A 16,491-nucleotide genomic window follows, 5' to 3' on the forward strand; every position below is an offset into this window, starting at 1 on the left:
ACTCCGGTCTTACCTTTAGGGATCTTCATCACAGTATTCAACACTTCATTGGTAAAGCCTCTCCTCAAGAAATTCAGTCTCAGTTACTTAAAGCTTTTCAAATATAGATCCGTCTTCTACCTGCCTGTCATTGGTAAATATTAGGAGAAAATTGTTTTAATCAACTTTTTGTGGATTTAATCAGTGAAGGCCTTATACAAAGAATAATTATTAAGCTCTAATGGAAGTTACAAATGTCTTGAGAACTATTGTGGATATGAACAACAAGACTTCTGATAAAACTAAGCACAAGATTTGACCATGTTTGAGCCTGGTGTAATTCTAGTTTACGGGTTCCCAATTTCTGAGTGAGACTCAGCTTTAAATGTGGTACTCCTCAGGGAAGTATTCTCAGCCCACTTTTTTTATATAGAAATATTATTCACCATCACAATTATATATTTCAGTGTTACTTAAGTGTGCTCTCACTGCCATCTTCACTGAGAATAATGCATTCATGCAAACTTTTTTGGCCTGAATTAGGTAAGAAAAAATTGAACATGTGAAGAAGACCCAAAGCACTGAAAGAGAAACTGCCCTTTGTGACGTTAGTCATAGCAAACGGATGAAATCATAAATCAAAAACTTCTAATTTTATAGACTTTTTTATTAAAGCATCGTCTTTTCACCACTTAGAAAAAGCTAACATGCACTTATATCACTGGCCATTTACAGTAATACCCTTTTTACGAAATGAGTCTTAAAAAAAATCATGTTTACAAAGCTGTAAATAACATTGCTGCTCCCTGCAGAGATTTCCTTTCATTTTGTGTTCCTGTAAAAGCTGTAAATAACTTGTAAATAACTTACGCCTCCCTGCAGAGATTTTCTTTCATTTTATGTTCCAGACAGACCACTAAAGTCCTCCTCTGCTTTTCTTTTAAATGTTCCTTAAATGTCTCATAAAAGTACCGATGGGGCCACCTCTGTTTTTAGCCCCCAAACAGAAACAAAGCATCTTGATGTAAGAACAGCATGGTCTCGTAATATGTTAAAAAGGACAGTAGGGAGTCTTTTTAATCTGTATTTTTGTTTGGAAAATCATGCAGAAAAAAACAGAAAAACAGAGTTAAAAAAAAAAAAAATTGAGAGTGTATTTGATATAGTAAAAATGACTTATTAGAGAATGAAGCACATACAAATAATACAAAAGATGCTACAGTGTGTGATATATGCATTTGTTGGTATAATGCTGTGAGGTAATTGTACTGAAATTACCAACATATATTTATAAATATAGGGGAAATACAAGTTATTTTAATCTTGCTATGAGAAGCACTTTTGGTTCCATGTTTGTATGAAAGGTGCTATATAAATAAAGTTGAGGGGAATTACACTTCATCAGGATGCATAACCATGGAAAGATAATTGTTGGTGTACATGGAGAGTAAAATGTTTCTTTGTTCACTTGGGTCTTCAGTTACAGCCTAGTGTATCATTATCCAATCAAGATGAAAATGACTAAACAAACAGGGCATGCCATAATTGATGATGAAGCTGCGATAGTGATCTGTAATTCCAGCTGTTCACAGACCAAAAACAATGTCATTATTTAAATAAAAGTGCAAATCAAAATGTGTCAGGTGATTTGTCTCTCATATTCCTGCAAACAACTGTAAAAATTTATGCAGCAATAGTCCAAGAATAAATAAAACTGGTTCCCAAGAAAAACTAAAAATAACCCTAGAGGGACTATAAGCATCAAGAGATCTGAATATTTCATAGAGACAGAACAAGCAACACAATATATTACATTCCAATATTTTTCTTCTTCTTTTCCTAGTATCTGAACTGAGTGAACTCTTTATTACTACCAGTATATTCACATGAAAAGTGCATTGTTAAACTGGATTGTGTGTGAACATTTGAATTGTTGTTATTTGCTAGCACAACAGTGTCAAGTGACTTCCTTTAAGAGTTTGGTGCTTACTTGGTTTGGCCTCTCCTCCCCTTCAGTTGAAGCCATTGAGAGCCTCTGCAGCTGGGAGTGTTTGCCTCCTTGTTCTACACTGGTGAGGGTTGCTTAAATTAGGGTCACGGGTCAAAGGTTGAACCCAGCTCTGGTGTAGAACAGTTTTTATTGACACAGAGCCAACCACCTCTGGCAGTCACCTGTAACACTGGTATTAGAGCCGTCTGGATTTGACTGCTTTGAATTTTCATTTTGTTTGCTGCTAAATCCAAAGCAGACAGAGCCACAATTAAAAGCTTTTATTCCAGTTAACTCTTTCTACCCCACCTCCACCTTTTTCACCATTCAAACTCTGTTTTACAATTAATCATGTATGATTTGCATTTTCTGAGTCCCTTCACACTTGGAAATATTGTTAAAGAGATGGGTTGGTGAATTATTGTTGAATGATTTAGTAAAACTAAGATACCTGAGGGCATCTGATTAGGGTTAAGTGTTGTAGTTTCCTCTGTTTGCTTCTATAATGTTGCCCATTATAATGAGTCTCACTACCTAAATGATCCACACAGCTGCTGAAGTCAGAGCTTTCCTAGAAACAGCAGCCTCTGCTGGAGGCAAGTCTCTGATTGTCTAATTATGTTAAGCGCCCATGTAGATTAAATGGTCTGAAAGGTCATTATGAGGGGATGGTTCTCACACAGCTACAGGCCAGGGCCATGTGTGTGTGTGTGTGTGTGTGTGTGTGTGTGTGCTCATGTGGGTCAGATTATTACAGGTAGAGGTTGAGGCTGAGCTAAGTAAATATTTCCACACAGTTAAACAGACTGAAACAAAAGCAGAGGAAATGAAAATGAATTGAAATGAATCTGAATTAGTTTTAAAACCGTCATATTGAGCACAAACAATATCAGTTATTAAATATGTGGGCAAGGTAAGATACAAAATGTAAAAAATCTTTTCTCTCTTAACCTAATCTTACATTTAATTAATCCATAATTCAGTTCATATGATGCCATGTGTGACATAGATCACAATTATCATCAGGACCAACAGAACATGTCAAATTTAATATATTTAGCAATTCTTTTTACCCATCAGATGTTAGGGTTTGAGAGCACTGGGTTTTTCACAATTGTTGCAGTTATTCAAAATAACTGTGATAATTTCACAAAGTCATGGTAATTGTATTCATTCACCAATGTGAGAACAGTCATTGAAAATAACAGAAATAATAATTTTTCATTATTTCCACACTGCTACCATCATTTGATGTTGATCATTTGTTTTTAACAACATCATCTTATCCTATATCCTACAACATACTATATCAAAGTGGAGCTAGCACCACAGGTTTATTTACATTTTGTACCTTGGTCAGTATTTCATTAATTTTTCATCTCATCTCATCCATCTCTTTATTTGCTTCAATGCTTTATTGACTGAAATAAAACCATGGCACACAAGATTTCCATGCCAATTTGTCATTTTTCATACACATCAACACCATAGAAAAAGAAAGTTAACTACTGCTGCTGCTACTACTACTACTACTACTACTACTACTACTACTACTACTACTAATAATAATAATAATAATAATAATAATATTTTTGTTTTGTTTTGTTTTTTTGTTTTGTTAATTAGACAATTGTTGTATCTATTCTGTACTGTTTACTTGTCAATATTGGATTTAGATTAAGGAGTGTCTTCTTTTGCATAGGGTGGAATTGTGGGAGGGATAAAAAGAAAAATGAAAGAATGTAAGTCCTCTTTATCACATTGCACTGTCATACCTGTGAAATTACTTCCAATAAGAAAGTTAATAAAAATAATAATAATAATAATAATTATAAATAAATAAAATAAATAAATAATACAAAGTATTATTAGTCTTTTTGATGGAGTTTTACTGTTTCAGTCATAGTGTTTATTTTAGTCATACCATATCAGTAATGGTAATTTTTTTTCTAACAAAAGGTACACATAAATATATTTTTATTAAATTTTACTCACTTACTTGAAATTCTAAGTGTCATATTTGTTACATATTGAAAAGTTCTGTAAATTAAAAAATAAATAAATAAATAAAATTATTTGAACATGCTGTGCCAATAAATGGTTCTTCCCCCTCATAAAATATATGTGCATAACTGAACTACTATTAAACTTAATTTAGTGTGAAATAAAATATCAGTGCTGTCATGATATCAAATGCCAATATGATGACAGCACCAGTTTCTCTCATAAGATCTTGTTTCTGTTTGAAAAACCGTATGAAATCTGTCTAATTACAATATGTCTCCAGTATCACAGAGACCTTTGTTTCCCCAAAGTACAATACTCGACACAATGTTAATTAATCTGACAACAGTTGATGTGAAGACGTGGTTAAACTACAGTAACGTAACTGCAAACTTGTAAATTGCAGACTGAGACAGTTAAGTGAAAATAGAACCGTGAAGTTCTTCTCAGATCAGGAGAATAAGATGAACTGACACAGCAGACAAGCCCAGTTAAACTGGTGAGAACTGAGCCAAAAAGGATGATGGTAGTGGTGGTGTGTGGGGGGTGTTTGTCTCTTTAAACCACCCAGGTCAGCACAACATAATGTGTATGAGCACCTTTACAGTATTGGTCTGGTTCATGTTTTAGATACATAAGAAAAGGGAGACACACTAGTGGAAAATGGTAGTCGGCTCCGTTTTGCAGTCATCCACACCAAGTGCTTCAGGGCAGAAACATGGTTCATGAATACAAATGTTAAGTGTTTCCATTTTTTAAAATAAATATAGAAAATATTCCCCAGACCATGATTTGTAACCAACCTTGAATCTTGCATACTGTTACACGCCTAATTTGGTATTCTGGCTGCTGCACACAATTTTTCCCTTTTTTTTCCCTGAGAGAAAAAAATGTTTGTTTTACTCATGGGTTAGTTTTTTGGTATGAAAAGGAAAGATTGACAGTGCACCTGTGGGCTGCCAATGAAGGACTGACCCTGAAAAAGAGAGGGGGAAGAAGAGTGGGAGTGGCAGCCCGAGAGGTTCCTCAGCTCTGCAAACCACTTCAGTTCTCACTTGAGTGCCTCTCTTTGGGCCTTAACCCACCCGGACCCCCACCTAACCGCTTCAGATTGAAATTCCTCCACTCGGCAAGACCCTGTGCTCCCCTCCTCCTCCAGCGCTCGGCACACACCAAGGGGCATTCAAAACGCATTAACACCAAATCAATGGGAAACAGTGAAAAAAGCACAAAAAAAGAAAGAAAAGAAAAAAATCTCCTTAGCAACATAATCTAGACGGCCTGACGAGAGGAGAAGTGAAAAGAAAAGAAAGAGAGAGGGGTGGTGGGAGGGTTTAGGGAGAGAAGAAGAATTGGACACAAAGGCTGGGCACACAGACAGCAACAAAATTGAAAATTAACACAGAAGAAACTGTTCCTTTTTTCATGGGAGCACAATCAGCTACATTAAACCCGAGCCAGGCACCTCCTCCTCGCCTGGTCCTCCCTCGCCTGTGGACGGAGGTTCCTGCAGGACCTCGCTCATTTTCAAAGAACATAGTAAAAACGGACCTAATTAAGAGATTTATTTTAATTGTGAGGTTTAAGTTTCATTATACATACATATTTTACAATATTTCTAATAATGCCTAATGATGCTTATTAACTTTTAATGATGCAAAATAGGGAAAAACAAAGAATCTAATGCAAATCCTCTTGTATGTCCACATGGATTTAAGTTGTCTGGTCTAGCCTTTAGACAAACACTTAGTCTGGCTTAATGAGCTCAGAGTCTATGACAGGACAATGCAAAAGCCCCTGAGAGAGACCGAGAGTCTGAGGATGGTGAATTCATTAAGACTCAACTAAATTAACAACAAAAAATAAATAAATAAATAAATAAATAAAACAAATTAGACAAAGACCAATTTTGGTTCATTGACAAAAAAAGGCACCTCTTGGTTTTTTCTTCAGGGATGGATACACATTCTTACATGAATCCTGCAGGATAATTATGTTGTGTTAATTTGGATATATTGAACGGCAATTAGCACAGAGCAGGAACTCTGGCCACCAGCAGCCCTGTAAATGACCTCTGACCTCCACTACATGATCAGCCCATTGAGACGAGGGCCTGCTTTAATTAGGAGGTCATTAAGACCCAACCTCAACACACCATGGGACAACATAAAGCCTGCACACACTCCCACCTGCACCCCAACTTTCATCCAAGTACATCTGACCACACCTCAAAGCTGCACGTCTGGTTCAGTGATTTCCACAAACAGACTTTACTTTGGCAAACCGACCCCGGTTTATAAATGGTCGCTTGTATTTCAGCCAATTTTAATTCACGTTCAACTGAGATGTGCAGCAAATCTCATGTAATATAAGGATTGTTTAAGCTTTGTCTAAGAATTGAAATGCTAAGTAAAAACACAAAGGTTTTTTTGCCTTTTTTAAACACAAGGACCAACTTTATACGCAACGATAATGTAAAAAGACGTTTTGCAGTCATGATTCCTGAGGGGAAATATGGAGGACATGAAAATGATTGCCAAAATTTATAAGGGGGGTGTGAGCAACAGAAAGAAGACCAGAGTCTAAAGAGGTGAAGCGACAAAGTCAGAGTATAAAGGTGGAAAATAGATGACAAGGGAAAGAGTGATTCCAGAGCCCTTTTATTCAGGCCTCTGATTTCACACTCAGCTTTGGGGACGTTTTCCTTTTCACATTCTTTCTTCTGCATTTATTCAGTGTTATTCTGCAGTGCAGTGTCTCCTATATGGGAGAGAGAGCGCTGCCCGGAGAAGAGTCAGCTCCATTCACAGCTTTATAAATCACCTCAGCATGTGCAGACCGTGGCCAATCGGCCAATTACGCCCCCCTGACACACCGGGGCTGATAAAGAAGGCCCAGGACAAAGGGATCACAGGCCAGATAAACGACCCTTTAATGAAGTCGCCCACAAAACAGGCCAAAACCGCGCGCCCCACTTACGTATTCCATCATGCCGTTGCCCTCACATTTCCTCTTGCTCAGCCGCCACGGCAGGCACAGCTGGGGAGAGGGAGACACAGAGAAAGAGAAGCAAAGTGAGAGAAAAAGGAGAGAAAAATGACTCTGTGCTCTGACACTGCTAAGCCCCCCACCCAAGGCCCCTTTCAGACTTTTGGCCGAACAAAAGCATCTGTTGCCATACTGTGCCGCTCAGACCCCCCTTAACACACACATACTCAAGTTGGGTAAGAAGCCTTGCAGGAGCTAAAAAAGGCAGCACTGGGCCGTATGCAGCTGAGGCTGCTCACCTTGTGGCACAACCCATTGTGCGCCCCATTCCAGGAGCTTCTCCATCCATCTTTGTGTCGATGGGACAAACAGAGAGAGAGGGAGAGAGTGAGGGAGAAACTTTGTATGACAGAGTGAGAGACTGAGAGAGAGGGGCACAAGACTGCAGCTGCAGAATGAATAGGAGAGGGAATGGAGGGATGAGGTGGGAGTCAGAGAGAGGGAGAAGGGGGCAGCTGCAGGGTGGTCCCACCCCTCCGTCCCTCCACCTCTACAGTGTTGTTTGGCTTTGCTTTGGATTCAGAATACAAACAACTCAGCCGTCCTGCGAGATGTTCTGCTGCAGACGGTTCCTGACAGAGCCGAGGGTGAAGGGGTGAGACAGGAATATGCACAGGTGTATGTGTTTACCTTATGTATGTATGGAAACATCTGAGTAACAGAGGGGTTCACTTATTAACCCTTTAATAACACAGATCCATTTAGCTTTTCTGGATTTTCCCTCCAAAGTATGCTTATTTTATCTTCTAAGTAAAGAAAATATTTAAAAAAGAAAACCAGTCTTATAATAATTTTAATGTTATACAACCTGGTTTTATAATTCTCAAAACAAACTCACTAAGACTTTGCAATTTCATAAAATTTCTAAAAAAAATATAATAATATTTTTAAACATGCCTTTTATCTGATCTTATTATGAGAAAATATATCCACTTTTGTAGCAGTGAGATTAAGATAAGTTAAATCAGTCGTTTTCATTGTATCTGAGCAGAAAACCCAAGATTACTTTCATCATATGAACAGCATTATACTTTTGCAACTTCTCAATTTAAGGATACATATTTTCATTGCTTGAGCACAGTTTCTTTACCTGTTCATAGATTTCTTTGGCTAAATTTTAAAAATGTGTTTTCTTTCTAATATTGTTTTTACTGTTTATGTCATGTGTTAATTCCAAATCTTCCAGGTCAGGTATATGATGTTTACAGTGAGTCAAATACTTAAAGCCAAGACTTTCTGTCTTTGTAACTGGACATATTTCAGTCGTCTTGTTTGCCATGTAGACATATGTGATATATTTAGAAATATTGGAAACACAAACGGAATGAAAGACAGTGAGGATCAAAAATGTTCAAATACAGATGACTACATTGAAGAGCAATGTCAGTCCAGTCCATTGTACAGCAATGAACCTTAAATTTGCAGCATATTATTGCCTTGATTACTATGTTAAATGTGCTGAGATAGTTTTAGGTTGTGATTTAGTGCTATGTAAATAAAACTGAATTAAAATGAACTGATTAACAACTCGCTGCATGAAAAGCAGAGTTTACAATTTGTCATGAAGGGTCTCTAATTTAAAACAATAACAAAACTCTGGCTTTTACAATCATTGCTGATAAAACTTTGTCTGATGTGACCAAAATTAAAATCATGTACACAAGTTTTTATTATTATTATTATTATTATTATTATTATTATTATTATTATTATTATTATTATTATATTTATTATAATATATGTATAATAATAATAATAATTATTATTATTATTATTAATAATAATAATAATAATAATAATAATAATAATAATAATAATAATAATTGTACCTTTAATTATGTAAATTATAGATCTTTTAAGTTAGTACTTAAGTCAGAGATCGGCCCAAACGCTTTTTTTTACACTGACTGAACTTCAGACATTAGATGCCGCAGTAAACTCCAACTGAAATAGTAAATGTTTCAGGAAAAAAAAGAGAGAGAGAGTTACGGTAGTTCGTTGGAATAATAAGCTGATAACTACCACAGCTGCAGGTGCAGGAAGGGTGTCACCAAGTTCAACTCCCTCCTCCCGTCTCTCCCCTCACCCTCGGCGGTGGCCTCCCTGGAGGACAGCAGCAGTGTCCAGCAAACGTCCACTGTGGCATTGAACGCCACAGGCCAAACCTCCAGCCGCCTAAACATCTCCCACAAACGTACTTCTCCTTGTGTTGCTTTTCTCCTAAAGAAAATTTGATTTGTTTTTATTCTTTATATGAAAATGCTCTTTTGATGCTTTTTTCCGATAAAGTACCTTTGTCATGAGGCTTGAACGTCCTCCTCAGGGGTCTGTGTATTTTTCGGATTTATATGCAGATCAGGTCTCGTCCACAGATCCTCCTACAGTATCATCACTGTGGAGATGTCTTTTCTTCATCTGCACAAACATCTCTCGCTCGCACTTCAAACAAATTTACTCTCTTGGGTATTGTCATGCCTCAGAATGAGACTTTTTAGGAGTGTGTTTAGCATTCAGGTTTAGTTATTCATTCCCCCTGTCTCAGCCAAGAAATCTTTGTTTGACCGCTCCTCTTCAAACCTTGGAGTGTCAGGAGGGGCGGGGGGATCGATTTGATTCTAATCGGACCATGAAAAGAACATGATCTAACTACTTTCAGGCCGGAGTATATTTAGGCCCACTTCTCTTTACACTCTCCCTCTCTCCGTTCCCCCCCAGTTTAGTGTGGGCACAATGAAGCTGGCCAATTTAAAAAGCTTTGAATGTCTCGTCAATGACTTTGTGAATACAGGGGAGAGAGATTTGGAGAGGGAAAAGAGAGAGAAAGGGAAAGCTGGAAAAAAGGGGGAAATGGAGGAAAAAAAGGCCAGGGAGCAGACATAAAAATTCCAAGAGTTGTTTAAGCGTGGGTGGGTTCATTTGCATGACAGCGCCATGTGAATAAGGCTGACCTCTTGGACCGCCCCAGTGCTAGGCCGAGCTGCAGCCTGACGTGCAGGCTTTGACCCAGCTCATTGACTCTGAATGGATACTCTGTCAAAGGGAGGGACCTTGCAGCTCTTAGCCGGACAGGCATCTGCAGACCTCCTGTTTGACACCCAGCTACCTCTATTTCCATCTCCCTACTCCTATCACACAGAGGCGTGTACATGCATCCACACATTTACCAAACCATTAGGCTGAGCTCCAGCAACTCTCTTATCACCGACCCCCAGACCCTGTGAGAAGAATCGCACACAGTGAAGTAAACATCCAAAGAAAAAAGCTAAAACAACTTCATTTGCAAAGACCTTTCTTTACTTCTTCACAGCACACACACACACACACACACACGCACACATACACACACACACACACACACATACAGACACGACAGGTGCAGCAAAGCTCTTGCACGTGCAGACCCATCAACACGCTTCACTTGATTGCTCTATGATTTACTGCAACAGGCAGGTGAGAGGACATAGAGTGGACCAGGGGGTTGGCTGTGCGATGTAGTCTGCATACAAATCTTAGTTACTGCCCCAAACTCCCCCTCGACCCCATACAAAGTTGTGACTCCGTGCAAACACAAAGCTCAGACAGCGTACAAACACACTCTCCATTTATCTGGCTGGCACAGAGCTGGGATGATGCAGACTGAAGCTCTTGGCCCTGACCTCTACTGTCTAGATACTCTCAAAGGGAAGCTCCCCGCACTTGGAAATGCAATCAGTGTGAAGCAAAGCAAACACTTGTTAAATTTCAACAAATTAAATTATTAACAAAGAAGACGAGTAAGATGCTCTTTACAAAGAAGCTTTCAGTTTGTGGTGCTGAAGTGACCACGCTGGCGCCGTTTTTTAGTTCTGGGATTCACTTTTAATATAAAATCAGTCTGAGCCACATTATAGAGAGTAAGTTCTTTCATACAGAGTCCACAGTGCTCTTTATCTGAGTCATTTTAGTTTCATATCACTTTTTTGTTTAGTCAAGCGTATTTTTATTTTATTTTCACACATACCAACTATAATATTAGGCTCAAAATTCCTCAGGTGTAAAGTCCTGTAACACATCTGCTTAAAACTTCACCACAGAAAAGGTTGAAATGCCTGTGGTGACTTTGAAATTAGATTTAAAAATAGTAATAAAGATTTTTTTTTTTTTTTTCTTACAAGTTTTACTGATACTCCTGTATGTATGGAACATTAAAACAAAGGATGTAAATCTCTGAAAATTAGAATATTACTTTATTTCAGTATTTATTTCAAAAGTTCTTCATTTACTCAACAGTTTGCATGATGTTTTCTGTTTAAATTTAAAAGCATTCACATAAGCTTTTGTTATAAATTATTATATTTGATGAGGATTTGAGAATTTAATTTACAAATTACATTTAACAAATCTCAGACACATAACAGTCAATAAATAAATATCTACATAGTTCGTACTCTGGGTGACACTTTTTTCTTTTTTAACACTATGTCAGAAATTATGAACTTGATGAGGATATGAAAGTGGAAGTAGATTTTATTTGTCCATTGTGTCTATTGTATTTCTTTTGGCATATTAATCTATTTGTGATGTTTGTCTAATTAGAATAAATCCTCCTTTCATAAATATTTCATTCTTTAAGCACAACTGCACTATTGGCCAAATGTAAATAGTTGTGCAGATTTTAGACAATTACATTCCTGCAAATGTTCATCTAACTGCTGTAATTCATGTACATATACAGATTAACTTTATTGATCCCAGGGGAAATTCACTAATTCACCACTTCATCATTTATCATTCATCTTCATTCAAGTCATTCTTATTTTGCTGAATTTCTGTGTTTGTCAGTTGTATTCCCGATGCCTCACAGACCTAGAGGTAATTTGCAGTTTACACCAAACCCTTCCAGTTCATGTCGCGTCTGAAATATAATAAACTCTGTGAGGCTCTAACACTTTATCAGTTCCTCTTATTAGCATCTCTGCTGAGATGAGTTTCATATATTTGTTTTTTCCTACTATTTTTAATTGCATTTGTTCTATCTGAGAATTATGCTAAATATTTGTATAGGTTTGTATAGTTTTTTTCTCCCAGATTAGACAGTAAACTAGTCTAAGACCGCCTCCCCTCACCAATTAACACATATAAATCTGATAATCCTCTGTAAGTGACAAAAGAGGAAAAAGAATCACACGCTCTGATGGAAAGGAACATTTTCATGACTGTGTATAATATGAGAAGGGTTTCAGTGGCAATGGATTGTGCTAGTAGAACAGATAAATTTGTGTAAATGAACAGCGAAAAGCCAACAGCTGGAACAATATGAAGACAAGAACACAGAAAAATCAGATCTGTGCGTTCTTTATTGTCTAAATGAGCAGAGAGTGTGGATGGATCCTCCTGCAAACTTCAGCATGTCTCCAGATAAAGCACATTAGAAGAACACTACATGCATAATGGACAGAAAAATGGGAGCATTATCTCAATTAAGAAACATGTGAGTTTTCTTCTGTGTGTAGAAGCCTCAGTTAGACCTCAGATGCAGGGACGGATGAGGACGAGGCTGGTTTGACAAGCTGCTTCAGAGACACTAACGGGCAAACAAGAAAATCAACATAATGACAGACTCTGCCTAACATGACACTTTTCTAAATCAATATTTAATCTGGGGTGGAAAATACATGAAGAGGTTCCTTTTTGTATAAAAGAAGACTGAGTTGTCTCTGAGTTTCAGAAGAATTAAGCAGTAAAATTCATAAAGCAAAAGCATGAAAATTACAGCCTAAAAAGAGCAGGTTTCCATGTTTCAATCAGCTCGTCTGTGCTGATTGGATTAAATGAGATGCGGTGGAAGTTATTATTGGAGAAGTTGAGGAGTTCAAACATCCCATCAGACAGGAAATGTGATTGACAGGTATAAGGTGGCGATAACATGCGGATAAAACGTTTGGTTTGTTTGCTCCTTCACACTCCGATAAACAGAGGACACAGAGATTGCGGCCCATGTCTATTCACAGCCTGGATGGTGACAAAAGACACGGCCTGGACACACATTCCAGTCTGCTTCCGCTCCAGCACACAACCTCAATCCCAGGGATTTCCCCTTTCAGACGGAGAAAAGGGCTACAATATCACCTCCTTTAGATTGAGGGACAGACTGGTAGGGGTAACTTGGGTGGAGGGACTCCTGTCAGTCAGTCTTTGAAACATTTCCTGATGTAAGTTTCACAGGAAGTCAGAACGCATTGAGAGCTGAGGAGGGGTGAGAAATTTTGGGTTTGGGTAACAGACTCTTCTGGGTTCCGTCCATACAGTGGCTCCAGCTGTTTTTGATTTCTAACTTTTTCACAAATAATTACTGCAAGAATTGTTCCATAATGGATAAAAATATATTCTGTGTAGGTTTAAAACACTCTGCATCCAAGCAATTTTTATTCAAGTCCAATCATTGACAGAGATAAAACAACATCTTGATGTTCTTAGATACCACTGAAGGAAGACCATAATAAGTCATTACATCTGATAACTCCTTCAGTAAGATCAGTGGATGAATGTGTACTGTTCAAAGTGACCAAAGGAATAGCTTCATATTAAAATAAGGAGGAAAACTGAGGACTATTTGACAACTCAAGCAAGAACTGATTGAAATAAGGGCTGTAGTGTGCTCTGTGCCTTATTTTGGCTCTGTAATGGCATTTGCTTAGTCTTTTGGAAACAACAGAGGAAGCAGAGGGACACATCAGGGCTCTAACAATAAGCTTTAATAAAGACACTGCTCTGGGAACTTAAGCGTGATTGGCGTCACTATCAGTCGGTGTTTATCTCATTTTCGAGACTCTGTAATTGTGTGCGCCATGAAACACGGACACATACACATGCTGCTGTGTGGGGTGCTCGTCGAGTGTGGACATCCAGACACTCGTTGGGCACAGAGGCACACTTCAGTCTGGAGTGTCTGGACTGAGCAGCTCTGTGAGACTGAGAACCGTCTCCCTAATTAGAGGGAGCCTGGTGCAGGACATCTCTATAGGCCATCAACAGGGCCCTCACTGGCTTTGTTCAGCAGCCTCTTCTTACACTGAGCCTGTCACTTTACTTTTCTATAGGCCTGAGAGCTCTGCTGCCTAGTATTGTCCGTCCCCAATCACAAAAAAACACTTTGTATATGTTTTTAACAATATTACTACTGCTGCACAACAACTACGCAGAGAGGCTGCTTCCTCATCCATGGACATTTTAAAGTCAGGTTATTGATCTTGACTTGATTTGGAAGATCTTATAAACTCCTGGTGTGAACATTAAAAGGGTCTGCTTGTCTTTGTTTATCTGGCTAAGTTGTCACGGTGTTTTAAGATGTAATTATTTCCAACTCATTTTTGCATAGAAACCTAATTATTCACCCAGATATAAATTAGATTCCACATTCATGAAGCCCATGAAGCCCTAACTCCTGCAGGATGCTATTCAGTGCAAGCCTCTTTCTCTGCGCTCCCCTTTTCTCTGGAAACCATGAGATGGAGAGTAGCCACTGCAGCTGCTATTCACATGAACGAGATAATTGTTAATGAAAAGTCATTGCGTGGCATTATGTTGTCCACGGGATCATTGTTCATTTTCCCATCGCCATTGAAATCTATATGGAGGACCAGAGTGTTTCCTTTGAGTTTTGGTATTCAGGATCTGTTGCCTGGAAACTAATAAAGGGGCAAATCATCCACTGTATTGGCCAAGATGGGCCGCAGACTGGCCTTGCACAACAATGCAAGGTTTGTAAAAAGGCGTTGATACAAGTTAATGACGCTTGTTCAACAAAACATTAATGGACTTCTTCACGGTATAATATGGCATGGGATGCGATGTGAATGAGAGGGGGGAACTTTAGCACTGCACTTTAACAAGTTTGTGTGTTTTTACTACTGGGAGGAGCTGGACACACACACACACACACACACACACACACACACACACACACACACACACACACACACACACACACACACACACACACATACTACACACAAACATACACCTTTTTTCCTCTGTGCGCACAATTACGCACAGACGCGCTCAGGAAAAGACAAACGGAGCATTTGTGCTTTTTTTTTCCCTTATGAAGAAGAACAAACTAAACAACTTTAAGAAACACTCAACTCTCTAAATGCCCTATTTAAGCTAAATTTTCCCTTTTACTTTATTGAATAGGTCCGTGATTAATTGCCCATCAACTTGATGTGAAAAGGGGGTGAACAGAGGAGGTTAACTGCTGCAATATAAAGTCAAAGGATGTCAGAGAGACAGAAGAGACAAGTGAGAGGTGGGGCCCTGGGAGCTTTATACATTTCTGAAATTCTTTATAATCGGACGTTTAAACAGGAGTGATACTCCAACGGCCCCGTTTGTTGCACCGGCTTCTTAACCGAAGCGAACAAAAAAACTGCAGCTCTGTCACCCCGAGCAGAATAAAGAGAATCAAAGGATTTTTCCCTTAAATGGACTAATTTTCTCCTTGAATTATGAAAGTAATGGCTAGGTAACAGCCTGTGCTCAGTACCCGACTGTTTAATGCTTCCTAAATCCTTCCACGTGGCTCCACTAGTCCTGGCAATTAGGCCTCATTATAGCCTCATAAAGGATCTCATTTGTGGGATTACTTAATAGACAATGAAATTTTATCGTGCAGAATTATGGAAAAATAATATTAGAGTGAGCATGGTGTGATGAGGGCGCGCGCCACGCATCATTCCGCTTGGTTAACCTCTCTCTCTCTCTCTCTCTCTCTCTCTCTCTCTCTCTCTCTTTCTCTCTGGTTGGAGTGTGTTATCTGCACCATAACAACTCTGTGCGTCTTCACGTCAAACACTGCATCCACTTTATTAGAGCAATTACTGTCTGCGTGACAGACGTGTTTATTTGTGTCATTATTTTGGTTGGATTTTAAAGACTTTCTAATGCGTCAAAAGGCTGCGTTGGAAATCATACTTCAATAAATGCCTCTGTTTGCGTAATAACTATAAGAGTGGATGATTTCACGTTAACTTGTTGAAATTCCCACTAAGGGCTTATTCCACTTTTGTTTATGGGCTAAAGGCCAGACGGGAAAATAAAGACATGTTGTGTTGAAGTTGAACCGTTTGCACTATAAACCTACTGACGGCTCGCCTCTGTCTGAGGGTCCGAGGCGTTAGTTGGCAGATGAAAGCAGAAGCTAAACCTACCGTTGACCCGCCTGGGGATCAAACTCGCTAATTATTGTCACAAGATGAGGGATTAACGCATTTCTGAAATAGCTGCCTGTTTACCCCTGCACAGACCGACCATTATAAACACTTTCTAATTGAATCCTAATCGCCATCAAATAACCGCAGCCCAGACTCTCCATCAGTTTATAATTCTTTAATTGCTGGAAGTGAAACCTTAACCAACCAGATCCAAAGTATGATTAGGCCGCAAAGCAATTAGTTCTTAGACTATAGTCCCGTGCACAATTGTTTAAATCT

The sequence above is a fragment of the Sphaeramia orbicularis genome, chromosome 4, assembly GCF_902148855.1.
Source record: "Sphaeramia orbicularis chromosome 4, fSphaOr1.1, whole genome shotgun sequence".
Lineage (NCBI taxonomy): Eukaryota > Metazoa > Chordata > Actinopteri > Kurtiformes > Apogonidae > Sphaeramia > Sphaeramia orbicularis.